Genomic DNA, 11,630 nt, shown 5'->3' with positions numbered 1-11,630 from the left:
ATATAAAAATAGTAACGAAAACATTCTAAAATTTTTAAGCGAGAGCGTATTTACAATAGCAAAAGTCAAATGATAGATAGATAAACGAATCAAATTAGCTTTCGTAGAGAAGCCCATAGCTAACACTAGAGAACCACTTACGGAAAGTGTGGACAAACCGACCACACATACATTTGGATCTACTTGGATAAAAGATTGTGTGTCTCGTAATCTACTATCTGGTGATATACCTCGAAGATATATCGATGGGAAATACCCGTTAGTTAGACTGCAGAGTAATTTCAGAATAAATGTTTGAAAGAATTAAATTTAATAGTATATCTTCCGATAAAAGAGAATGTAAATCGTATAATTATTTAAAATTGAAACTTGAAATACAGATAAGATTTGAAGATTTAAGACATATGTTAGAAAAAAATTTCTGATATTTAATTCTAATCTCGTTTTTTTAATCTTAACTTTAATTTAATTTATCCAACTTTAAAATTAATTTGTTATAATTCTATTTTCCGTTAAAAAAATTTGTTGCATATTAAAAGACTAGCTCCTGTACATTATTTGATATGAATTGAATTTTATCTCACTTTTTGTAACAGATTTTACATTGATCAATTTTATTAGTGAAAATTAAATATAGCAGAATTATGTGCAATATTATATTTGAAAAAAGAAATTAAAAAATTAATTTTTATAAGCTTTCGTATATAATACTATTTCGCTTCAAAAAAATTTGCATACTAAGTTTTCTGTACTATTTCATCAGAAACTAATAAAATAAAATAGATATTTTCATTAAATTCTGAGAAAATAATTTATGTAATTTTATTTGATGCATCCTATATACATATATTATATTCATTTACATATTTCAATATTCTAAATTGATGCATCAAATAGAAATGTTAATCTCAAAGCATTTAATCTTATTTCATTCGTCTTAAATGTCTTGTTTTTCATTTTAATAGAAATTTAATAGAAAAATTAAAAAAAAATATTGAGCGATTCTTGAGACATGTATTTTCCTCGTAAGTTGTCTTGATATAAATTTAAATCTAAAATAATTTCTAATATTAATAGTTACTGTACAATTTTTTTAAGACTTTTGTTATTAAATCTTTTAAATCTTGTGAATAAATATCAATCGAGATCCCATAGAAATTTTAGAAAAACTTTCAAAAAATAATATTTTATTAAATGTAAATAAATTTGTTTCAATTTTCATATTAAATTTCAAATGACATAAGATATACAAACAAATATATTAACAATGAATTAATTTAATTATTTCTAGAATCTTTTTAGAATCCAATTATTAATTGGGAAACAACTTCTCCAATTATAAGTAAAACTTTCATTAAATATCCAAATATTTAAATATTTTATTATTCGAACTGTACACTATTTCTATTTACAATATAAATATATCTTTCCATCATTACAGCAATGCAAATAGAATTTAATTTGAAATTGAATACATAGTAGGTACAATTATATCAAAATAGACATAGAAATGTTAAGTAATAAAATAAAATGTGTTTTCTTATTTTGAAATATTTGAGTATTAAAAAGAAGAAATTTGATAGTTTAAAACTCAACAAAAAAGATATTTTATTTCTACATATATTATTTATTATTGATGAGATAATACAGATTTTAGTGCACAATTATTTTTAAACAATTACAAAATTTGATTTTATTAATGAAAATTTAAAAAACAGAAAGAAGGAAAAACAACAAAAAATTATATTGTTAAAATTAAATAATAAAATCTATATCATTTTATTATATTTTTAAAACTTAAATAATTATCTGTTATCTATTATTAATTAAGTATGCAATACTTTTTTGTAATCTCTATATAGAGTGAATGAATGAAAGAAAATATAAGGAATAATATTAAAGATTATAAGAAATATAATAATTAGTATACAAAAATGTCTGTTAAAGTTTATTTTTCAACTTATAAGCAATTTAATTTTATATTTAATAAAGTAAAATAACCATATATTAAGACAACACTATTTTCATCTTTGACTTCTATACTTAAAAAAATAAATTTTATCGAATGTTTTTGTATATTATATTTAATCTCTAAAATCATTTCTATTTTCTCTTTCTTTCTCTTTTTCATCATTCTTTTCTCTTCATTTTATCCAAGCATCCTATATTTCCATCTATCTCTTTTATTAGAAAATTTTAACGAGACAAAATCTCCATAACTCGAAGGCTTTAATTCGATTCTCGAGACTCGAGTTAACTTCAAAGTTCAACCTCTAGGATTACAAAGCGGGTGCGGTATTGAAAACGAAATAAATCTGTACCACGAGGATGCGGCTCATAGGTATCGTGTTCACGTATACAACTAACTGTATGGCACGTGATTTATCGCCGTGTATTCGCGATAACGAAAGTTATGCTCCTTGTTGGATCGTATGTCAACAAACGGATCTTTACGCTCAATACCAGCATAGGCGTAGCACAAGTTATTATACAGTTTCGTCGAAATGCTGAATTCTGACCGGGTAGGATTGGTTTCGTTAAAACGAAAACGTATTTTCCGATGTTGATGTCATCAACGTAAAGGCGAATGATCTCGAGGAGACATTTTGCGCTTCCTGTCCGATATATCTGGTTTTTAATTGGAACGGAATATATCATAAAAGAAGCGTATCAAATGTGAGATATACGTATACTTTAAAGAACGGATACCAGATATCATTCTACGTTTGTTGTTTCTTTCGTTTTCTTTCGTATGCGTGCTGGTGATATCTTAACTTAATTCTTTTTTTTTTTATCTTTGCAACGTAAATATTTTTGATGTTTTTATTATTCATTGCATTTTATGTTGTTAATAGAAATAGATTAAATTTCTTCCTTTCTTTTTGCAAAGTTATTCAATTTTGCTTGTGTAAATATTTTCTGTATCTTTATTGGTAATTTATAAGTTATCTAGAAAAGAAAGTTTATCTTTCATCAGTTTCGATGATTTTTGAATATGTTAAATCAACATTTTAAACTTTTTATATGTAATCATTTTTTATATTAATTTTGCTATATACATATATATAAAAATCAGAAAAAAATTGGAAAATAATGACTTATTATTTGCTTTTTCTATAATTATTATAATGATGTGTGTTTTAAAATATATAATTAGTTAAAAAGCTTTGTCATGGATTTTAATGAATTTGAAATCTTATTTCCAACTTATAATGAGACATTGAAAAATTTATGGAATGCGAAAATAAAATATAAGACAACCTTTGAATGATCGAAATTATAATAAAAATTACAATGAGAGCAATATAAGGATTGTATTTTTAATATTTATTTTTAATATTATAATTTCTGTTAAGAGTTGTTTAAAGGATATTAAGAATACTACGTATAATAATATTAATTTATCCGTATATATTTGATACCAGTCGCCATAATGTATATATGTAAATTATTAATAAATGGTAGTCTGCATCATGGATATGTAAAGAATTTGATAAATTAATAACAATAATTTTTTGCAAATATCTTGAAAACTAATAAGAAAATTATTTAATTAATGGTGGAATTCGATAGATTTTTTTAAATCGAAAGTATATACATTAAAAGTCAGAAAAAGAGAAATATAAAGAAAGTCTAGCTAAAATTAATTATATAAAATTTGTTATATAAAAATGAATTAAAATAAACGATAAATTAATAATAAATGATAATTTAAATGATTAAATGTAATCGAAAGAAAAAACAAACAAATAGAATAAAATAGAGTAAAATTTTATCATCAGCATTTTGCTCTATTTTATTTAACACAAATTTAAATTCTTATAATTTAATAAATAAGATTCATACGATATTTTTATATATTAACTTTACGAATTCTTATTGTATAAATATAGAAAATGTTAATATTCGTGGAACTTTTAAAAAGTTAATTTGTAATAGAATTCGTAAATCATTCAAAAATTCTCAAAGAATGACAAGTATTCTAATATCTTTACATGCAACTGAACTAAGATAATTCTTTGTGAAAAAATGCAAAAAAGATTCTTCTTTCCTATTTTTCAAGAAAATAAAAATTAAAAAAAAAATATATATATAAATAAACTATCATTCCATTAAAATTTTAAAAACTTGGTGAAATCAGCATGTTCTTCGAGATAGGGAAAAAACGCAATAGTATGAATGGAGGGAGAAAACGTAGAAAAGTGGAAAAGGTGAATGAATGAAACCATTCAGCCAACATGTTTATGCGCTCATCGCTCGCATGGAAGAGGCTGGAATACCGGTCGGCACGAGCAACAATCCGGAAAGCAGATGGCATAGGAAGAGGAATGGATTATACTGATTGTTCAAACGATAATAATAAAGTGCATAATCTTGTACAATAAATGGGAGCGGTTGATATTGGTGCAGTGAAAAACATCATAATGACACTTGCCAATTGTTGGAAACGTGTATATGATTTTAAAATATCGCGTTTCGAGATTACTAGCGCGTAGGTTATTATACTGCTTCAGGTGCAAGTCGTGGTCATTCAACCGTTTCGTTGGGAAAGAATCTTAAGATAGATGAGGCGAGACTGAGTTTCCAATTTCAGCTTCGTGCTTATCAATTTCTCTACCCGGGTATTAGAATTAATTTGCGTGTCGTGCTAATTTTATTTACGCATTTTTCTCTTTCGGAAATTTATCCTGCTCTTTGGTTAATTAGGAAAAGTTATTTCAAACGATCGAAAGTGATTTGCAACTTTCAGTGGTAATTAAGCTCAAAGTTTAAAGTATTTGTTCAGAGTTTTTTTTTATAGAAAAAATAAATAAAATAACATAGATTGAAACTATTGGCTTATGTCCTTAATACAAAGTGTTTTATTTGAATCATTATAGGCAATTATCTTTCGAATTATTGCAAAAATTTATTTTCGAAATTTATTTTAAAGGAAGATATAAGTTGGTATTGGCAATTAATTTTCTAAATAAAAGTATAATAGTCAACTTTCTTTTTAATAGAATCATATTTTTTTATATTGTATCGTAAATTTATTGAATGAATTATTACTTATAACATTTTTGGTATATTGCGGTATATATGAATATTGGTATAATTTTAACAACATTAACAAATTAAACAATAAATCAAGTTGAAAAAAAAAATTTATTTTGAATTTAAAAAATATTCAAATAAATTATAAATTTCTCTATCAAATTAAAATAACAAATTTTTTATAAAGATGGAAATTATATCTTGTAATGATTCATAAAATTAACATAAAATAATAAATTTTAGAATAAAATGATAAAATAAAGAGAAATAAAAAGTAATTTAAATGTTTTTTTTTTATAAATATTTTTGTAACATAAAAATTCATTTCTTTTTGTCTCTTTTTTAAATATTTAAATAATAGTTTACCAAATCTATAAAATTTTATATTTTCCGACATTTATATGTATATAAATTATACTTTATTATACTTTACTTTACCTGTTGCTTCATTTATTTATTCAAAATAATAAAACAATTCAAGATAACAAATATTCAAGAAAATAAAAATCAAAGTTATATTAGTGTTCGAATACTTTTAGAATTAACTATAGATATATAGTAAATCAAATAAAAATTAAAATATCTTATTGTTCTAATATTTATTTTAATATTTACAATATTTTAACATTAACAAACATTTAGATTAGTCCTCTATTCTTAAGCAAATAAATATTATGACTTTTGGTATTAAATATGAGTTCTGTCTAATATATACAACAGAAATAACTCGATATTGAACAATTTCTCTAATATATTTCACAGTGGAGACACATACTCATGCATAGCGTAGAGGACATTTACGTGGGCAGATGAATCCTTGACACAAGGCGACAAGCTTCGCAGATAGATTCTGAGTAGATAATGCGAGCTACGATGAAGATCTCATCAGTTCCGCGTAATTAGCTACCACCCTAGGACAACTCATTTAGGAAAGGTTGTTACACGTGCACACATGATAGTTGCCTTATCTTGGCTGGTTGATGTCTTTCCTTAGTTGTGAGCAATCGTATTTCTGATACACACGTATAATTTACTAAGAATATATCTTTGGGATCACTGTATTGATTCAGTATCGTATATAGTCCAATCTTTGAAATTATCTATTTGTAAAGGTTGATAAGAAGTTCATTTTGTTAAGAAAATATCTATTTTTAAAATAACTCGAAGATTGAATGTATATTAGTTTTTTATATGAAGAAAGGAATAATTTATTCCAGAGGTTAACACTTTTATACTAGATACGTTGCAATATATTCTCTATATAAATAACGTGTTACGATAATTACAAGAGAAAAATAAATAATAATGATTACAAATTTTTTAATGATTTTACAATCAAGAAGATACAATTATTATAATTTACATATGCAAAATTGCCATTGATTTTTTGTACATGCTATATGTCTTTTATTAATGGATTAATAAAAAATTGTTACACTTGATTAAATGAAGGGGTTAATAATTTTTTATAAAGCTACACAGTTACAATTGGATCGATATTTAATCATGTGAATCGTTTTAATTACTGAAACTTTACCTGGATATTATCAGATAAATTATTTCTGTAATAAATGACATATGAAATGAAACCAATTATTGTACGTATTGGCTTTTCGAGTCGATTATAAAGGATCTTCGTAATATATAAAATGATCAAATGGAGAAGTTTTTAAGCATTTTAAAGATAATTATATTTTCTTAATGCACGAATCAATAATTGATAGAAATTATATTATTTTAATACTTGAGAAATTGCAAAATAGAATTAATATAAATATTAGTATTATATAGTAATATATAGTATATATTATATAGTATTTATATTTTTAATATTAAACTTATATTGAAAGTCAATATTCGATAAAATTTAAATCTATAATATTATATGTGTAAATTATGGATTTTTATATCGCAAAAAAAGTTTAAATATTCAATTAATATGTAGAAAATATATCATATTATTTAAAATACAATATAAGTAGAAAAATGTTAATAATTTTATTATATAAATTTACTTAGGTAAAATTTGTATTATAATAATTTATATTATAATAATTTTTTCGCGCTTTTATCTGAAAGAAACTATTTTATAAGACATCATGTAATATTGCTTTAGTATCATATTGAGTCTCTTATTCATAAATAAATTATTTAATAGTTTTTCAATTTTCAATAATATCGTAACCAGAATATAATTAAATTTATTTATAATATTCAATTATTATATAAATTAATATCAGTAGAAAAATATATTAAATATTTATTTATGTAAATTATATAAAATATATAAATTACGTATATTTGGATAAAAATCTATAAACTATATTCTTATGTATATTCTTCATTTTAGAATAGAATATTTTGTTTAAAATATGGATAATTAAAAAATAAAGGTATATTAAAAATTTATTTTAATACAAATATCAAGATTAATGTAACCGCATGTATAAAGATATCACATTGATTATCAAATTAATAATAATAATAAAATTTCTAATTATATTATTTGTAAATAAGACTTATTAATAAAATTTCAAATATTATATTATATTTGTTTTACAAGATGTTTTTCTTGCAAAAATATAAATACATTAGTTCACGTTTAAGCTTAACTACTGTTAGATATTAATTATTAGATATTAATTCTATTTGGTGTCTTTTCGTATGTTAGGTACCAACTTGATATCATCTTTGTAGATTTTCATTTTTTCGGTCATGTCAAGGGAATTTCCTTCTTGCATCTATGTAACGTATGTTTCCGTAAATGTAAAATGATTCTCTTTTGTATATATTACGTATACGTAGATCACCGGTACCGTTAGTAATAAGTTTAAATCTGACCATGCCCAGATAGTATTTCTATTCTCTGCTAGTTAAATAATGATCTTGCAAAATCAATAATGTTCGCTTAAATGAATGGATACTCTTAATCTGATGTAATAAATTATTACATTTTATAATTTATTCTTATTCATTTTTATATTTGAATATTTGCCTTATAAATAGACTGGATTTTTATGCAGTTTTGTGCACAAATATTTAATTAACAATGAAGAAAATATGATATATGCTACATTTTATGAAAAATTTTTATTATGTTTAAATTTTGTGATGAAAGATTTTTTTTATGGATAAGTAGGATATATATAAGTAGGATATTTTATGTTATTATTTATATTAAAAATATTTACGTGGAATATATGTATTTCAATTTGTTTTTATATTGAGATATTTTCTATCATGAATAGCATTTTATCTCTTACAATTAAATTGAGAAATATCGAATCAAGAAATATTATTTAATTTCATTCAAAATTCAACATATGAATCAATCAATTGACAATAAAATTGTAAAGAGAATAAAAAAATATTCTATGCTATCGAGTATTCTATTATATTATATTATCAAAGATATTCTATACTATCAAATATAATAAAACTTACGATGAGTATAATAAAACTACTTTCGATATTATATGATCTTTCAATTTCGCATTGGAATAATGTTTTAAAGATGTCGTTATAGCATAAAGTGTTGAGTTTTTTGTAATCTTTTTAGCAATAGAATTATGATTTAAAATCACAAATATACGAATTAAATTAAATTAAATTTCTTGTATTTATTTTCTTGTATTATTATTTTCTTTTATTCATTATTAAAAATGTTTAAATGTTAAAATGTTAATTTTGCACATTAAATAAAATATTGATCGAAGTTTCTAATTTTTCTATATATATCACTTATTCATCATTTATTTTTTTTATCTACATAAAATATTAAATTAAGATTTAAGAGGAGAAAGATTAAGAGATTAAATTATATTAGGTTATTAGCTCTTTATCGAATCTATAAATAATATAATAATACTTATAAATTTTATCTACAGTTACGTTTCTTCACAAAATATTCACATTTTTATATATACCATTAATCTTGCTTAAATAAAATTTTAACAATGGCCAATTCTTTTTACGACGATTCAATCTTCAATCTTTGACGGAACTGAACGCATTAAAGAATATAATATAAATATTATATGCAATGTAAATACTTTCCAGTGTATTTTCATCAGTCGTTCACGATTGATTTAGGATTTTTCATTGCGAAGTAAATATCGCAAATCTCGGACTTTTGGTATTTCACTACGTAAATTCGTGCCGGAGTTGTTTCTGATCGAGAAGCAGTATAAAGATGGAGCTACGAGCAAGATGGAAAATATGATAGATATATATAGAAAGAGATCAAAACCAGAGCTAGAAATCTTTAGTGGAACACGTCGCGACGGTGCCACTGTTTATCGCGCATAGACATCTTTATTTGAAACGTCCACCTCGTAACTTGGCTTATCCTTTCGTTTTACTGCAATCGTGTAAATTCTTATTTGCGCGCGATTCGAGATGCGTTGCTTCCCACTTTCTTTCTTCTTTTTAATGAATTTTCTTTTTTCTTCTTGCATTCAATTGTATCGACGATATAAAGAATTTCATTTTTCTAATTTCATCCATAATCTTGAAACGGTTTATATATATCGGAATATAATAATAAAATAATATTGGTAATTCGAATATTTGAAATACATTTACATTGTATTGTTATATTATTGCATTGTCAATTATTATATATATAATTGAATATATATTAATTATATATATTATACAACAAAACGTTTATTCATCATGATTAATTTATTTCTAAGAAATAGATGAATATTGAATTGGGTGAATATAGAATCAACCATTTTTTAAAAATTAATGAAAAGAAATAATTCGTTTTCAATCTGAAATCACATCGATAAATAAATGAATAAATTTACTTTTATTGAGAAGTTGATGATAGAAAGTAAAAACGATAAGAAATTTTTATTAATGAATATTGGATTATTTGACGAATATTGAAGCATTCTTGAAAAAAATATGATGAATAGTTAACGAATATAAAGATTCTATATATATATATTATTTATATCAATTTATATTGTATTGTTATGTCAATTTTGTTTCGATTTTTACTTTCAATATAATGAATTAACATGTAGAAATTCACAACTGTTTCAATAAAACATATTTAAAAATGTGAATGGAAATTCATCTTTTTTACGTTTTCTTTATAAATCTATTTCATTCTTTAAATATCATAATTTTGTTTTGTATATTTTATATTTTTTTGCACATTTACATGTAAATTTTTGTATATTTAAATTTTCCACAAATGCATACATTTTTATAGCCTTTAATTTATAATTTATAACTTTTTGAAATAAATAGCAAATCGAAAGTATTATTTTAACTTTATTTTTTTCATTTTAATATTTAAAAAATTTAAAAAACAGATTTATCGAAATTCTTGATTTTTTAATAAAATAATATAATTAAAAATAATGAACTTTTAAAAGTTTTTAAAATTGTCCATGACAAAGCTTATCAAAAAACTATTAGTCACTGACTCCAAAAATGCAACAATGGCTATCAAAAATTAAATGACGAAATTATAATTCAAATTTTCACTCAAAGATTCACAAAAAAATCATAGGGAAAGATAATACAATTAAACTCACTTGGATCCCTAGCCATATAAAAATAACTGGCAATGAAAAAGTAGATCAAATAGCTAAGAAAACTGCTAATTTCCACAAAATGAACACAAACTATATTTGGACAATTTAATAAGAGAAATAGACTAAACTTCCAATGGGAAGACAAATGGAAAAAAAAGGAATTTAACCACATCAAGGATATCTCTGATAATTTCTTTGAGGATCAAAAGACGATTTTCATGTTGAGAAGAAAAGAACAAGTCCATCCAGAATAAAAATTGGACATTCCAGAGTCACATATTTTTACAGATACTATTTACAGATTTACAAAAAAGTTAGCTTCTCAATGTGGGAAGTGTAATTCTATAATGTTCATTGAACATTTAATCTTTCAATATACCAAATACATATTTTTTTTCATAATAAGCACAAATTAAAAACCACATTCAAAAATAACTTAAAAAACAAGAAAATGCAAGACTTAATTGACTTTATAAAGGATAATAACTTGATAAATCAAATAATGTAATCATTTCCTATTTATTCTATGGTGTTGCGAATAAGCTTTAGAAGTTGATGTGACATAAAACAAATTAAAAGAAAAAATAAAAATAATGAAGAAATAAAGAGGGAATAATTAGAATTTCTTTATGTTTCTAAAAAAAAAAATGAATTAGAAAATTATATATGTAACTTTTATTATTATTATTTTTATTATATTTAAGAAATTTATTTTTATATATTTTTATATATGTTTTCATATACATAAAAATATGATTTTGATCATTAGAATAAATAAAATTAAGACTTTATTTTTTAAATTGAAAAACAATAACAGAAAATATTGTTTTTTTAATATTATTTGTAAATAATTAAATTTACATATAAATTTACATATATTTTATTGAGATAGAAAGAACACTTTAAATTATCCATTAAAAAATTTAATACAACTTACAATATAAATTTGTTTTTAGACAACTTTCCTTAATAAGCAATATTTTCCAATTTATATCTATTTAAACTAATATTATAATAGACAATATATAAATTCAAGAT

The sequence above is a fragment of the Apis dorsata genome, unplaced genomic scaffold, assembly GCF_000469605.1.
Source record: "Apis dorsata unplaced genomic scaffold, Apis dorsata 1.3 scaffold_235, whole genome shotgun sequence".
Lineage (NCBI taxonomy): Eukaryota > Metazoa > Arthropoda > Insecta > Hymenoptera > Apidae > Apis > Apis dorsata.
Note: the sequence above shows the minus strand (reverse complement) of the source record.